This window comes from Thalassophryne amazonica, chromosome 13, assembly GCF_902500255.1.
Source record: "Thalassophryne amazonica chromosome 13, fThaAma1.1, whole genome shotgun sequence".
NCBI classification, from domain to species: domain Eukaryota; kingdom Metazoa; phylum Chordata; class Actinopteri; order Batrachoidiformes; family Batrachoididae; genus Thalassophryne; species Thalassophryne amazonica.
Window position 1 is genome coordinate 68,456,937 of NC_047115.1, and position 16,793 is coordinate 68,473,729.

The window sequence follows — 16,793 nt, forward strand, 5'->3', positions numbered from 1 at the left end:
CACGTCATCAACTTACTCCTGAAGTTACCCTGATAAGCCAGTAACCCCGCTTCGTAGTACAGGCCCCAGGTGTGCAGAAAACAAGAATACGGAACAATAGATGCATATGAACAGAACACAACACATTGAGATACCATAACAAAACAGACAATAACCGGGGAAGAAATACTAAAGCTGACAGAGGTGCGTAGAAAAATAACAACCAACCACAACCATAGATGAAGAAGAACACACATGGAAATAAAAGACAGCCATTGTGGAAAAAAAAGAAGAAAACTAGAACGAAACATCAACTATAGAAAAAGTACACAATGATCAAAACAAAACCATGATGCAAAAGAACAAAGATGAGGAACTAAGAAATAAACAGATGTACACATGAACCGGTGGAGGATGTCGGGACTAAGGCCGGGGACAGACACATGTACAAAACATAGATGAAAAACCAACTTGACATCTGACATACTGAGAAAAGAGGGATGTAACGTGCACAACACACGCACGCAGGAAGCGGGGCAACAGATGCACGCACACACAAGACCACCAGAATGACACAAAATAGGAAAGTAGGCACCCACTCACACATACACCTACACAGGACTTGGGGGGCAGACGCACTCACACATACACCAGAACAGACACAACCCAAGAGTGCACACACATACGTATACACACACGGCTGACAGAAGGCACATACACACAGACCGGTGGCAGGAGGAAGCCCACAGGAGGGACAGACATGACCAACCCATGTAAACACAGCACAGAGACAGCTAAATACATAAGACTGGAATGACGCCCAACAGTTGATGTGTAGGAAATGGTGTAACACCTACTTTGTAAGTGCATTAATTTTTGGCTCCTTTACACCTGGCATTAAAATGAATTTTTGGTTATTTGATTGTGCCTGACCACATGAAAGTATGGATCTAAATGTTTCCAAAACACAGCAAGGATGCATCATGATCCAGCTGGCCAAACCGTGGACATTTAATCCAGGTAATGCCTCATCAGTTTTTGAGATTTGAGGCATATTTAAACCAAGACAGAAAAAATGTCCACTGTACTCTGTTTCTCCTCTCGTTGAGAGAGTGTGTCTGTGAACACATAGCTGTGCAGAATGATCTGAGAGGATGCTGCCAATTTTGAACCCATAAAGGGAAATGGTAACCAAAACCTAGTGAATGTGGAGCAGGATACTTGAGAAACAGACCAACGGCTGGGAGCCATTTTCCAAACTTGGAGGGAACCACATGGCAAAACTGATGGAGGTTTGAAGCCATGGTGTGAAATCACAGTTGATGCAATGCTTTAAAAGCTGTGAACAGATGCTGTTCTTCTTTCAGCCAACATCTGTCTGGTTCCGTAGCACAAACTCTCTTCATCAAAAAATGTTTTAAACACAGTGTGGAGTGATGGGGGTCAGGTAAAGACTAGTTTGTACTTACACATTTAAATGGATGTATGATACAGATTTCCAAAGGGGGAAAAAAGTCTTATGCAAGTATTGAGCCAAAAATACCCATCAGACGCCATGGTGATGTATCCTCAACAACCAGTTTCAGGTCTCTCATGACGTGTGTACATTATTGCTCTGCATGTATCATTGATCAGTGCAGAACTTTACCACCCCCAAACTGTTGGTATGCCATACTCTCTTCTTCATTGCTTCCTTTGCTAAACATTGTTAGCTTTAATTATGTTGTATGCTCAACTACAATTAGCTGCATTTACTTGAGATTTCAAACATTTTTCCTCTCAATGGCAAGACACTGACACAAAGGTGACATTTTCCAGTGTAGCTGAAAATAAAAACCTTACAATACCAATAAGAAACAAATTGTTGTCACGTGTTATTAGCGTCTTTGTTGTGAGCACACTCACCATCCGACTACACGCAATGGCTATGCTTACAATGGCCAGTGCCACGTGGGAGTCAACATTCAACAGGTTTAAACTTTTTTTTGATGTGGTGAACCTCCACTGAACCTCCCGGGGTCTCCTCCAAGATGAACATGCCTGGATCATCCCAGGGAGGTAACCAGGAGGCATCCTTACCAGATGTCCGAACCACCTCAGCTGGCTCCTTTCAATGTGAAGGAGCAGTGACTCTACTCTGAGCTCCCCACGGATATCTCTAAGGGAGACACCAGCCACCCACTTGAGGAAGCGCATTTCGGCCGCTTGTACCTGTGATCTAGTTCTTTCAGTCATGACCCAACCCTCATGACCATAGGTGAGAGTAGGAACGAAGATTGACCAGTAGATCGAGAGCTTCGCCTTTTGGCTTAGCACCCTTTTTGTCACAACAGTACAGTAGAGCGAATGCAATACTGCCCCTGCTGCACAGATTCTCCAGCCAATCTCACGCGCCATCGTCCCCTCACTCGTGAGCAAGACCCCGAGATACTTGAACTCCTTCACTTGGGGCCAGACCGTATTCCCTCTCCGGAGTAGGCAATCCATCAGTTTCCTGCTGAGAACCATGGCCTCAGATTTAGAGGTGCTGATCCTTATCCCAGCCGGTTCACACTCAGCTGCGAACTGATCCAGTGAGTGTTGGAGGTCACATGCTGATGAAGCCAACAGGACCACATCATTTGCAAAAAGCAGTGATGAGACCCTGAGCCCACCAAACCGGAAACCCTCCTCCCCGCCGACTACACCTCGATATCCTGTCCATGAATATCAGAAACGGGATTGGTGACAAGGCGCGGCCCTGGTGGAGGCCAACCTCCACCGGAAATGAGTCTGACTTACTGCCGAGCACCCGAACACAGCTCTCGCTTTGTGAGTACAGAGATTGGGTGGCCCCGAGAAGGGACCCCCTCACTCCATACTCCCGCAGCACCTCCAACAGTGTCTCCCGGGGTACCTGATCATACGCCTTCTCCAAGTCCACAAAACACATGTAGACTGGGTGGGCATACTCCCAGGCACCCTCCAGGATCCTTGTGAGAGTAAAGAGCTGGTCGGTTGTTCCATGCAGAGAATCTCGTAAATACAAATGCACTTCAAAAACTTCTAGTGATGGAGCTGAACACCAAAACCTGAGGTGCAGAAGGAAAAAGAGAACATCTCTGCTCTTCAAAGTGTGATGAAAGTGTCTCCAAAACTGTTGTGTGGGCAGCCAGAAGAGGAGGTACTGCTGGCCCACCACCAGAGGGCGCCCTGCCTGAAGTGCGGGCTTCAGGCACGAGAGGGCGCTGCCGCCACGGACACAGCCGGGGGTGACAGCTGTCACTCATTATCTCATGACAGCTGTCACCCATCTACACTTCATCATACCACTCCATAAAAACCGGACGTCATCTCCACCTCGTTGCCGAGATATCATCGACCTGTGAAGGTAATATTCTCAGCCTTAAAACTAACTGTGTCTTAGTCTGAACTCGTTTTACAGCTGTTTTCCTGTGGAGTGCCTTATCTGGGAGATTGGTGTAATCAGCGACGGCTTCGCTTCACACCCCAGCCAGATAAGTGTTTGAGACAGGAGCTGCATTAGTGTGTGTGAGAGGTGGAGGTGGACTCTCCACCATTGTTGCTACTGGGTGTGCACACACCCACATCTTATTGTTTCTGCTCCTTGCCAGCAGTACCAGATCCGACATTCGGAGACGGTGGCCACCTGGGGACTCAGGATTTGGCGGCTCCAGTATTCTCCAGGTTCGGTGGCGGAGGAAATCATGTGGTTCCGGTTCTTCTCAGGACAGACGTCTTCTATCCTCGAGCCTGCCCACATGTCACCTTTGTGGACTGACTGTTTGCAAAATTCTGTATTCCTCTGTATTGTGGTTGTGCTCATTCACAACAGTAAAGTGTTCATATTCGACTCTTTCATTGTCCGTTCATTTATGCCCCCTGTTGTGGGTCCGTGTCACTACACTTTCCCAACAAAAACTCCACCAAGAGGTCGAAGCTGCAGAGGAGACCTTCATCTGGTTAAATGTCCTGAGAGTCCAGCTCACCCGTCGTCTCTGAAAACCAACACCTGCTACACTTTTGAATAAAACAAAGGCTCTTTAAACAGCAACTATTTAATTATTTGAAAAAGCTGTTTCCTTTTATATTTTAACATTGAATAAATCATTAAACATGTCCATGAAGCCAAAGTTCAGTCAATAAGACACTTGCACAGGTAGAAAAAGCCCTTCTCCTGTTGTGTTTATAATAAATATTTATTTACAATGTCTCCTCCCTGACTACACCTCGATAGCCTGTCCATAAATATCACAAACAGGATTGGTGACAAGATGCTGCTCTGGCAGAGGCCAACCTCCACCAAAAACAATTCCGACTTACTGCCGAAGACCTGAACACAGCTCTCACTTTGTAAGTATAGCCCTGAGAAGGGACCCCCTCACACCATACTCCGGCAGCACCTCCACCAGCATATCCCAGGGGTGCTCGATCATATGCCTCCTCCAAGTCCACAAAACACATATAGACTGGATGGACATACTCCCAGGCCCCCTCCAGGATCCCTGTGAGAGTGAAGAACTGGTCGGTTGTTCCAAGGCCCAGATGGAACTCGCATTGTTCCTCTTCGATCTGAGGTTCGACTATTGGCTGAACCCTCCTTCCCAGCTCCCTGGAGTAGACTTTACCAGGGAGGCTGAGTAGTGTGATGCCCCTGTAGTTGGCACACTCTCTAGTCCCCTTTTTTTAAATATTGGGACCACCACCGCAGTTAGCCACTCTTTTGGCACTGTCCCAGACCTCCACGCAATGTTGAAGAGATGTCTCATCCAAGACAGTCCCTCCACAGCCAGAGCCTTCAGCATTTCTGGACGGATCTCATCAACTCCCAGAGCTTTGGCACTGCAGAGTTGACTATCTCAATGACTTCCACCAGGGAAATTGATGATAATCGCCCATTTGCTTCCAGTGCTGCCTCTAATACAGAGGGTGCTCCAGTCTGATGCAGGAGTTTCTTAAAGTCCTCCTTCTAGCGCCTGATTACCTCCTCAGTTGCGATCAACAGAGTCCCACCCTTACAGCTTGGATGTTTCCCCATTTTCCTCTCCTGGGGTGCCACACAGTCCTCTAGAAGCACCTTGGTGCCAACTGAAAGTCCTTCTTCATGGTTGCTCTGAACCCCTCCCACACCCACTGCTATGCCTCCCCCACAACAGACGCAGCCACCCTTCGGGCCTGTTGGTACCTTACAACTGCCTCCAGAGTCCACCAAGATAACATATCATGCCAAAGACTCCTTTACTCAGACGGATTTCCTGACCATCGGAGTTCTCGCTGGCAAAACATCTTTCACCGGTTAGCTGATATGGATGATTTAACAATTAACTGATTAACAGGGCTATTCCACAGGGTGCCATTCTACTACAAACACCCATGATCCAAAAAAGTGCAAAAATGGGATGAAATGACTTTATCCCCCCGCCCCCGATAATAATGAAGCCATAGTCACTACGAATACCCCCTTTAAAGAAGTTTGAACATGATTGAAGCTCTGAAGATAATGAACACCCACAAATTATTGCGTACTATCAAAGATTTTGAGAATCGGGATCAACATTTTATCCCGATTTTAAATTTGGTGCAATGATTGTCATAACTACTACGTATACCAAGTTTGTTCAAGATTGATAAAGATGGCTCAAGAAGTTACTATGATGCTTCAAAACAACATGTCTGATTTGCTATTCGGGATGAAATGGTGTTCTGTGGAATAGCCCCATTAACTTTAATATACATAAATAAATATTTGTGTCTCTGTCTCATGTAAAACTATTAACGAGTAACAGTATAAATGGCAAAATCCTGACCTTTACCTGACGTAGTAGTGACTACAGACAGTTTCTCCGTTTGCCGTTGTGGTGCTACGCATTATTACAGTGCGCAGTCAAGGTAACACTTACACAGAAACTAAGTATTTCCCATCTACAGCACAGTTTAACACTGTTGCTGCTTAAACTCCCAAATGTAATCATTATATCAGACTTGCTAAATGCCTGTGTGACTTAAACATACCTGGCATCATGGGCAGTCCTTAGGGTGCCTTGCCCACCCTTGGAGTCATTTGAGATCACCCTGGACAGACAATGCTGTCAGTCACCCACCAACCACAAAAAAAAAAATAATAATAAAAAAATAAATAAATCACAGGTTACCATGATTACAATTTGTACAAATTTCCCAAGTCGATGATTCATAATAATGTTGATAAACACACTGTGCTTCATCTGTTTTTTTTTTTTCTAAAATAATTGTGAATGATTCAATTGGTTCATGAAATGAACTATGAAAAAAAACTATGCTGAACTAAAAAAATGGATATACGGCATTTCTTTAATCTAGAAGATTAGAAGAGAGTGAAAAAGGGTGAATTTCACCCTTACGGATAACTCATGTTGGGTATGAGTTGCATGTCGAGCTGGTAACAATAATAAACAGTCTCTCGAGAGTGTTTAGCCTATACTTGGATTTGGTGCATTAAGGAGGTGCATGAAGTATTTATTAAGTAGCCCAATATTAGAGGTGCATTTAAACTGTCCTCGCAGGCGTTAAGCCTGCGCTTGCGCTACAGCCCCGCGTTTTGTTCACGTGAGTCAGACATGAGAAGATTGAGCTTTCCTTCTCAAACTACGCTATAATTGCATAGTCAGCAGTTCAGATTTTTAAATATCCCAGAGGAGAAACTCCCGATTAAATAGGACTTTACATTTCTAGCCTAAAAAAAAAAAAACTGCCCCCCTCAGAGCAATGCAAGGCCCCTCCACAAATCTGTGTCTGGCGCCGAGTTTGGGCTTAAAATGGAAAGGAGCCATTTTCTACTTTTATAGAAGGGCATCCGTCCATCTCTCTAACAGACCGTGAAAATGTCACACACGTCAGCTCAACAGGTGTTCAGGTGTGAACTTGTATGACATCACGGAAGTCTAAATCAAGCTCTGTCAGACGTAAAAGTTAAATTCTACATGTACAATTACAGAATTGTGGGACTTTGACGCTGTTTAACATGAAACCTCAAACATATGTAACTGTGTGAGACAGACGACCCCTTTCAAATTGTCAAAATCTGTTCCAGCATACACATTTGTGAGCCCCTCCTGACATGAATCAACTCTTTTAACTTGTCCACACCACAATCGCACCCATCCCAAACGTACAAAAATATGTAAAGGGGGTTTTTGTAAGTGGTGACATCAGCTCTGGCTTTCAGCTGCTGCTTCATGGGAACGCCGTCTGGCCGTTCCTGAGGAATAGTAGGAATTCTGGGAGAATTACTGTGAGGCAGAACAAGCAAAGCTCTGTTTGCCTCCGTTAAAGCTATCCCAGGTCTATGACAGAACAGCAGAAAACAATTTCGAGAAGGTTTATGGCGGAACAGCATTTTGGAAAAGTTACAAGTCCATGAAGAAATGACTAACCGCATGTCTGTGAATGTGACATTTGAATGAACGATGCAAAAACCTGAAACAGACCAGCACTTCTTGCCATATTTATTTGATGACTCACATGAAAGGCTGGAAATCTTTACTTAGCAGCTCCTAGTGCTGAGTGTTAAGTGATTCAGTGTGGCACAGATATGTCTGGAACAATGAGACAAAATTTTTTAATGCATTTTTAAACATGAAACTCACACATACTGTACAGTATAGCTGAGCTGCATCCTGTACGCTGTGCTATCTGCTGCTCAGACATTCCCTCTGTGATAACAGTTCTATCACTGAAGAACAGTGGTTTCCCAATTTTTAAAGCCCTTCCCAGTTTTATCACACTGTCATAACACGCTTCAAAGCAAAGGGAAGCACCACTTGTGACAAATCGGCCCCAGAAAAATAAAACATTCCTGCCATTATAGTAAAAAAGTCAGATAAAATGTGCCAAACCAAGGTCATTTTCTTGCTGGGTGACAAAAAAAAAAAAAAAAAGGTATATTATGGGAACCTCCCAGCATTAGGTGCAGGGCAGAAGGCTGAGCCAGGCTGTCCATCTCCCAGAGCAGCCAAGTGCGCATTTTGGTTTTCTACAACTGTTCGAATACTCAAAGCCCCAAACTCTCACAACTGTCATCGCTTTCGTGGACACTGTAGATCATGTTAGTCAAACTGGAATTACTGGACCTTTGATGGGGCAAAGGGCAAAAAAGTCATCTTCATATATTCAGGTCTGTTAGACATTTTCAGAGATGGGGGAGATTAGAAGATAGGGAACGTTTTTCCTAATTATATATAATAAGTACTCAAATTATGGACAGTTCCATTTTCTCATATGTAGGGTTGGACACCAAATCCCTGTTCCAGAATGGTACCACTTCCTCTCCCAGTGGTAACTAACGCACCCAACCACAACATAGATTTCCAAGCCAAGTGCCTGAGCACAACGTGACCACTGAGAACCAATGGACTAAATAATGAAACCACTTACCAAAATGCTGCAAGATGCCAAAAGAAATGGAAACGCTATTGTGACATGTTGATCTACAGAATGTGTATGGAACCATACCACAACCTGATCCAATTTGCATTGGAATGGTACCACATCCCAGATACCATCCGGGGGATGATCTTCAAATACTACGATGAGAGCTACATTTCTGTGAAGAGCAAGGATTAGACAACAAATTGGATACACTGTAGTATTGGTGTCTTCCAAGGATACCCACTGTCATGCATCCCATTCCTGGCTGTCTTCAACTTATGTCTTGATCTCCTCAATAAGCACAGCCATCTTGGGTACTGATTGCAAGGAACCCAGATAACTGCCAAAAGCTTGATTAACATAGTTAAAAACTTCTCCAGATGGATACACACCATGAAAGCCAAACAAAACAAATGGCAGTCACATGCAATGAAGACGTGGTCCCAAACAGCATACAGAGGCATGAGGGACAAAAAATGCACCATGCAGCATACAATGCTAAACTCAAAATTGACGGAGATGAGATTGCATTCATCCACAATCAATGAAATTCCTAGACAAACTGATATCTCAAGACTTGAAAAACATCATATTGAATGATATCATATAGGGTGTAAAAGACAAACTGAAAGCTATGCTGAATCATGAAGATGTGAATCTACAACAGTGCAATCATACCAAAGTTGTCATGGGAATTTACCATCTACAACTTCCTAATTATGCTCCTTGAGAATCTGGAGATTACGTGCACCAGAAACTTCAAAAGATGTGCAGGAGTAAGCCGTTGCGTTACCAACACCGAACTATACCAAAGGAGAAATAGATATGGCCTGCAGCTGAAATGGCTCACTACTTCCGTAAAGCACATGCAAGTCACCAAGTACCATCTCAATAAACACTCTGGAAATGTACGTACTCAGGTTCTATACAAAGACTGCCTCCAAAAGAAGGCAATGCAAGTCAAATGGAATGGAGTCAAGGAACTAGAACAGAAAGAACGGCATCTAATACTAAATGAGATGTGCCGGGGACAGACTGACATAAAGAACCAGAAGTTATTTAAAGACATGAAGCTGCAGAAACCCAAAGTGCTTGAGCAGCCTCATCAGAGATGTAGATTAGGATGACATGTTCGTCTACTTATATTAGTGTGCCAAGCAAGGGCAGTGGCTCGAATGAGACTTGACCATGCAAGTTGACACTTCATGGAAGAAGCTGCTCTATGTGTGGACACCTGAGCTTCTGTCCTTCCATATAAACAGCATGCATGACCAATTGCGATCCCCAGCAAATCTGAGACTATGGGGCAAGACCAATCCCTTAATAATCCCTTAACGCCCGAATTTATATAGCTGTATATAAAAAAATGTTTTGTGTGTGTTTTTGCCTTTAAGTAGATGGTAAATAATGTTGAGATTATTAATTTCACTTTTGCACAAAAACTAGATAGTAATATTGGGTATTCTGGTAGTGACTTTATGTTATAATGTTATAATAATAATGATGGTATGTTGCAAATTTGCGACAACAGGCATACAGGTCAATTTGGTAAGTTGCATATTTGAGTCAGAGATTGTAGCATATATGCGACGATGGGCGTTAAGGGGTTAAGAAACACTATAAGAAATCAAGAAAAAAAAATTGTGGCAGTCAGTAACGGTTACTTTTTTATATAGTAAGAATATGGTATGTCCCCCCCACCTTCTGACATATGTGTATACTTGAAACATGCTATGCCAGTCTTATGTGCAAACCATGTCAGAATAGTATCTTTGTTTCTGCAAGTTTGTATTTTTAGCAGCATTGACTTGTTTACAACACCTGTTTTTTGTTTGTCACATTCAGAATTTTCTGGGACTGCATTTGCCCAGATTTGAAACCAAAAATAGTTGCCTCTAGGGACTAGTGTCTACACATAAGTATCAAAGGACCATATGCTAATTTACTAAATTCTGAAAGTTAGAAAATGAAATCAGAAAAGCTATCTGGGACCTCAGAAAGCCCATCTGCAATTATTGCTTGATCTCCAAAATCAGTCTATGCAAGCGAAATTATGTTCAGTATGAGTGTTGTCATTAGTGCCACTTTGAAAATTAAATTCATAAGTAATTTATCCTAAACTTATGATCTGTTGTTTTTCAAACTTATGCAAAAACAAATCTTGAGAAAAACAAATACAGTATGCAATAGTTACTAATTATTAAGAGCCTGTTCTGTCATATTTATGGATACATTTTACCACATTGCAGTTGTTTTTTTAGTGAAAACTCAACCTATCATTCTTTTTGAGTTCTACACATGGTGATACCTTATTTACACCAGGATGTTAATAAAATCAATGCTGGCTATTCTCAGAATAAAGTACTTATATCCACAGTTTCAAATTGCATAAGTCAAATGGTGTCCACTTTATGGTCTTCTCAAAACATTAATATTACTGTTCTGGGTGCTCAGAATGCATCTGAGCTTATCTACAGTATAATACCTCAATCACCAAATGTCTTGCAGCTTTGGGAGTTCCATTTGTGGGAAGAGGAAAAGCATTATGGACTCGGCTTCAAAGACTGCACTCAGAGCTGGCTATATTGTCAAAACAAAGCATTTGATCAGATGGATTTAACCACCAGAGCTCTCGCAGGGAAAGATGATGGTTGGGCTCATAAAACCAGTTTCACCTACCAGAGTTTGGTCTGCAGTCCAGAGACTCCATGAGATACTCATAGGAAGAATGTCCATGCCGAAGAGAAAAAATACAGTTCAAGAATATTCGCAAGTCAGCTTCACAAGAGAGAATTGCAATGGAGTCCTCATCATAACAAGGGTGAAATAAGGCTCAAGGTGACAGCACTAGTGTTCTACCAATGATTTTCCTGTCTGCATAAAGGGTAAAAAAAACAACAAAACAAAACACGTATTGAACACTTCACCATTTTTCTCAGTAAATATATTTTCAAGTATGCTACTGACATGAAATTTTCACCACATGTTGGTAACAACCCAAATAATCTACACAAAAATGAAGTTTACATGTTTACTGGAATTTATTTAATACTTTGGTAATGACAGCTTCAAGATGCCTCCCGTATAGAGAAACTAGTTGCATGCATTGCTCAGGTGTGATTTTGGCTCATTCTTCCACACAGTCTTCTATAAACTCTGGGCCCGTATCAGCGAAGCAACTCAAAGAGCTCCGAACTTGACCTAAAATTTCCTAAGTCTAAGAGTGAGCCAGCAGGTGTCTGAGACCCACTCTGAGCAAGGAAGGGACAGAAATTTTTATCTTTGTGAGGAGGCAGGGTTGACCCCATTGCTAGGTATGATGCAGTTCTCTAAGAGCAACCTGGTCTCATGGCAAGTCGTGATTCAGCAGCACGAAATATACTTTAATCTATTGGTTCGTGATATTGTGACGAAAAGCGCCTCATTTTCGTCATGGCAGCACAAATTCATTCTAAGTCATTCCGTGATGGCTGCACAAAATTAAAAGTGAAGCGGGGGGTCAGGGTGATTATGGTTAGGTTGGGGGTAAATAGTAAGATTAGGTTATGGTTAAGGTTAGGGTCAGGCGTAGGAGTAGGGTTAGTAATAGTGAGTTTAAAAAACATGAAAATTTGACTCATTTCGTCACCGGAGCATGAAAAAAAAAAAAAATGTGAGACTGGGCTGCTAAGACCTGTGACTGGTGGTCACAGAAAGGGGAGGGGGAATAAAAACAACGCGCTCTGCTCTCGTAGTCATGAATAGACAGTGAAATCAACCAATCATATAACCTAAACTGCATTAAGACGCGTAATCGTGAGGATAACTTTGTTATGATAAAACCCAGAAAAATTTGTTACACAGCTTGAAAATGTTTGAACGTCATTCACATGCCGATTATCTATATATTAACAGCGTGCGTGAGTTTATTTAGTCTGTTCATTGTGAGTACATTGTTAAAAATACATGCATGACACAAGAAAGCGAAAACACTTATTTCCATTGTGGTCCATTTAAAATCAAAAGACAAAATAGATGTAATAATAAAAGAAAACAATGTAATAATACTAATAATAAAAAATAATGATAATATTAACAGTGTGTATATAACAAGAACCTAAACAATCTATGAATACATTAAGACGGTAAATTAACATAAAATAAGTATGTAGGTCAAGCTGGTAGTGTATTACTGACTCACTGTCATCCTACATACAGAGAATATCTCTGCTTCCTCTATCTTTTCTGCCATCTTCTCTGCTTAAGACGGTCTTAGGCTTCTTAAAAAGTCCTCCTCTCTACTCTTTCCAGTTTGACACCTTAGCAGCTCTCTTAAGACCTAAGGTACTTTGCGGACAACTTTCATTTTACCAAGGGAAAATTCTAAGAAATGTCTAAGAAGTGGAGGAATTCTAAGATTTTCTTAGAATAACGTCACTGGGAGCTATTTTCAGGCTTAGGCTGCTTCGCTCATCTTAGGCTGGGCCCAGATCTTTAGTTCTTTTCATAGATTTTTTTTACTGATTCAAGTCAGGTGATTGGCTGGTTCATTCTAGCAGCATTATTTTAATTCTCTGAAACCAAATGAGTTTCCTTGGCTGTGTTTGGGATCATTGTCTTGCTGATATGTCCGTCCACATTTCATCATCGTCCTGGCAGATGGCAGCAAATCTTTAATCAATAATGTCTTGGTACATTTTTCCATTCATCCTTCCTTCAATTTTTTTCAAAATTTGCCAGTGCCGTATGCTGAAAAACAGCCCCATACCATGACGTTCACACCTCCAAGCTTCACTGTCGGTATGGTTTTTTGGGGGCTATTTGACCTCCAAACATAGTGTGTATTGTGGCATCCAGAGAGCTCAATTTTGGTCTCACCTGAACAGGCTATATTCTCCCAGTATTTCACAGGCTTGTCTAAATGTTGTGCAGCAAACTTTAAATGAGCAACATGGTTTTTCTTCACCAATGGAGTCTTGTGTGGTGAGCGTGCATACAGGCCATGGTGGTTGAGTGCATTACGTATTGTTTTCTTACCTACTAATTCCAGGTCTTTCTGAAGCGCTCCACAAATGGTCCTTGGACAACTCTTGTGTTAATTATTTTCTCTCTGTCAGAAATCTTGCAAGGAGCATCTAGTTGGGGCTAGTTTATGGTGAAATGATGCTCTTTTGACTTCTGGATTATGGCCTCAACTGTTTTCAGTGGAAGAATCAGATGATTAGAAATTCTTTTGTAAGCAATGCCATCCGTATATTTTGCAACAATAAAGTTGCAAAGATCTTGCGAGAGCTCTGTTTTTGCCCACCATGACATGTTTCTTTTGTGACACCTTGGTCATGACACATCTTTTTATAGGCCATCAGTTGGGACTGAACCAGCTGATATTAATTTGCACCAACTAGTGTCAGGATTGCTTTCTAATTTCTAATAGATTTCAGCTGGTGTCTTGGCTTTCCATGTTTTTTGCACCTCCCTTTCTTTAGGTGGTCAATACCTTTCCCCGTGTCATTTCACATTATTACACAGTTTATGGACATCTGTGGTTTGATTTCTTTCTTTGTTTGCATTACGTGGGTTATCAACATATGGGGAAAATTTCACGTCAATACCACCGTTTAGGAATATATTTACTGAGAAAATGCTGATGTTTTTAATACTTATTTACCCGCTATACACACACATCCTTTCAATTGATGGGATAAGAAAAGTGTCCAAAATCAACGTAAACTTGTACATTTATTGATGATTGTAATGACAGCCATCTCCCCAGTGCTTTACCTGACATGCAGCCCCATATCATCAATGCCCTGTGAAATTTACATGTTCTCTTCAGGCAGTCATTTTTTATAAATCTATTGGAACGGCACCAAACAAACGTTCCCGCATATCACCTTGCCCAATGCAGATTCGAGATTCATCACTGACTATACTTTATCCAGTCATCCACAGTCCACGATTGCTTTCCTTAGCCCATTGTAACTTGTTTTTTTCTGTTTAGGTGTTAATGGCTTTCGTTTAGCTTTTCTGTATGTAAAATCCCATTTCCTTTAGGCGGTTTCTTACAGTTTGGTCACAGATGTTGACTCAGTTCCTCCCATTCATTCCTCATTTGTTTTGTTGTGCATTTTCGATTTTTGAGACATTGCTTTAAGTTTCTGTCTTGACCCTTTGATGTCTTCCTTGGTCTACCAGTATGTTTGCCTTTAACAACCTTCCCATGTTGTATTTGGTCCAGAGTTTAGACACAGCTGACTGTGAACAACCAACATCTTTTGCAACATTGCGTGATGATTTATCCCCTTTTAAGAGTTTGATAATCCTCTCCTTTGTTTCTATTGACATCTCTCGTGTTGGAGCCATGATTCATGTCAGTCCACTTGGTGTAACAGCTCTCCAAGGTGTGATCACTCCTTTTTAGATGCAGACTAACGAGCAGATCTGATTTGATGCAGGTGTTAGTTTTGGGGATGAAAATTTACAGGGTGATACCATAATTTATTCCTCAGAATTGAGTGATTCCATATTTTTTTTCCCTCTGCTTGGTCTAAAAAAGTAACCATTACTGACTGCCACAATTTTTTTCCCCCGATTTCTTATAGTGTTTCTTAAAGCCAGAAAGTTGCCATTTGAAATGACTTTAGTTTTGTGTCATGTCTGTGATCTGCTTTTTTTCTACAAAATTAAACAACTGAATGAACATCCTCTGAGGCCGGTGATTCCGCCAGGGGTTGTAGATAAGCTCAGATGCATTCTGAGCATCCAGAACAGTAATATTGCTTTGAGAAGACCATAAAGTGGACACCATTTGACTTATGCAATTTGAAACTGTGGATATAAATACTTTATTCTGAGAATAGCCAGCATTGATTTTATTAACATCCTGGTGTAAATAAGGTATCACCACGTGTAGAACTCAAAAAGAATGATAGGTTGAGTTTTCACTACAGAAACAACTGCAATGTGGTAAATTTATTCATAAATATGAAAGAACAGGTCTTAATAATTAGTAAGTTATTGCATACTGTATTTTTTTTTCTCAAGATTTGTTTTTGCATAAGTTTGAAAAACAACAGATCATAAGTTAGGATAAATTACTTATGAATTTAATTTCGAAGTGGCACTAATGACAACACTCATACTGAACATAATTTTGCTTGCACAGGACTGATTTTGGAGATCAAGCAATAATTGCAGGTGGGCTTTCTGAGGTCCCAGATAGCTTTTCTGATTTCATTTTCTAACTTTCAGAATTTAGTAAATTAGTATATGGTCCATTGATACTTATGTGTAGACACTAGTCCCTAGACGCAACTATTTCTGGTTTCAAATCTGGGCAAATGCAGTCCCAGAGAATTCCGAATGTGACAAAAAAAACAAGTGTTGTAAACAAGTCAATGCTGCTAAAAATACAAACTTGGGTGGGGAACATGTCCCCCCATCCCCCACCAAACTGCGCCCATGCTTGCTTCACCCTTATATGAGCTCACCTCTCCCCACAGGTCTTCTTTTTGGTCTCCTGAATGTGACGCAGCCTCTGTGAACTAAGCAGCATTTCACCTCTGCTCCAATGCTGCTCCTCCCAGATCCCGGTCGGTAGTCCGTGGTTGAGCTGGATGCCTCAAATATTGGCGTTGAGGCAGTCCTCTCACAAATTAGCCCAACAGATGGTTAGCTTTACCCATGTGCATTTCTATCCAAGAACCTATCCACAGCTGAGCAAAATTCTAACAATGGTGGCCGTGAACTGCTGGCTGTCAAGGTGGCCCTGGAGGAGTGGCAAGATTGGTTAGAGGGTGTACGGGTGCCATTCTCGGTCTGGACTGACCATAAGAATTTGGACTATTTAAGATCAGCTAAACATCTGAATGCGAGGCAGACCTGCTGTGCCATTTTTTTTTTCCAGCAGTCTTGACTTTGTGTTGTCTTATCCACCCGGCTCCAAAAATACCCAACCAGACTCACTTTCCCACTCACTTGACCTGGATCAGCACACCAATGAACCCAAGACCATTCTGCCTGAAAAGTGATTTATGTCTGTTCTCACCTGGGATATTGAGACCATCATCCTACTGATTGTCCTCAGGGGGAAACTGTTCGGGGAATCGAATGGGCTCTTTCAAACAAAGATTCTTGTCATCCAGGTATTAATAAGACACTGTAATACAACAATGGTTTTGGTGGCCATGTATGGGAAATGATGTCAGGGAGTTTGTGAATGCTTGTCAGGTATGCCGAATGTTCAAATAATCCAAATCAAAACCCACAGGGTTAATTGTCACCAGTTTGTTCCAAAGAATGTATGGTCACATATTCCTGTTGATTTTGTCACTGGTCTTCCCAACTCACATGGTAACATGGTCATTCTGACCATAACAGACAGATTCTCAAAGATGGCCCAGTTTATTCTGCTGCCAAGACCTCCCTTG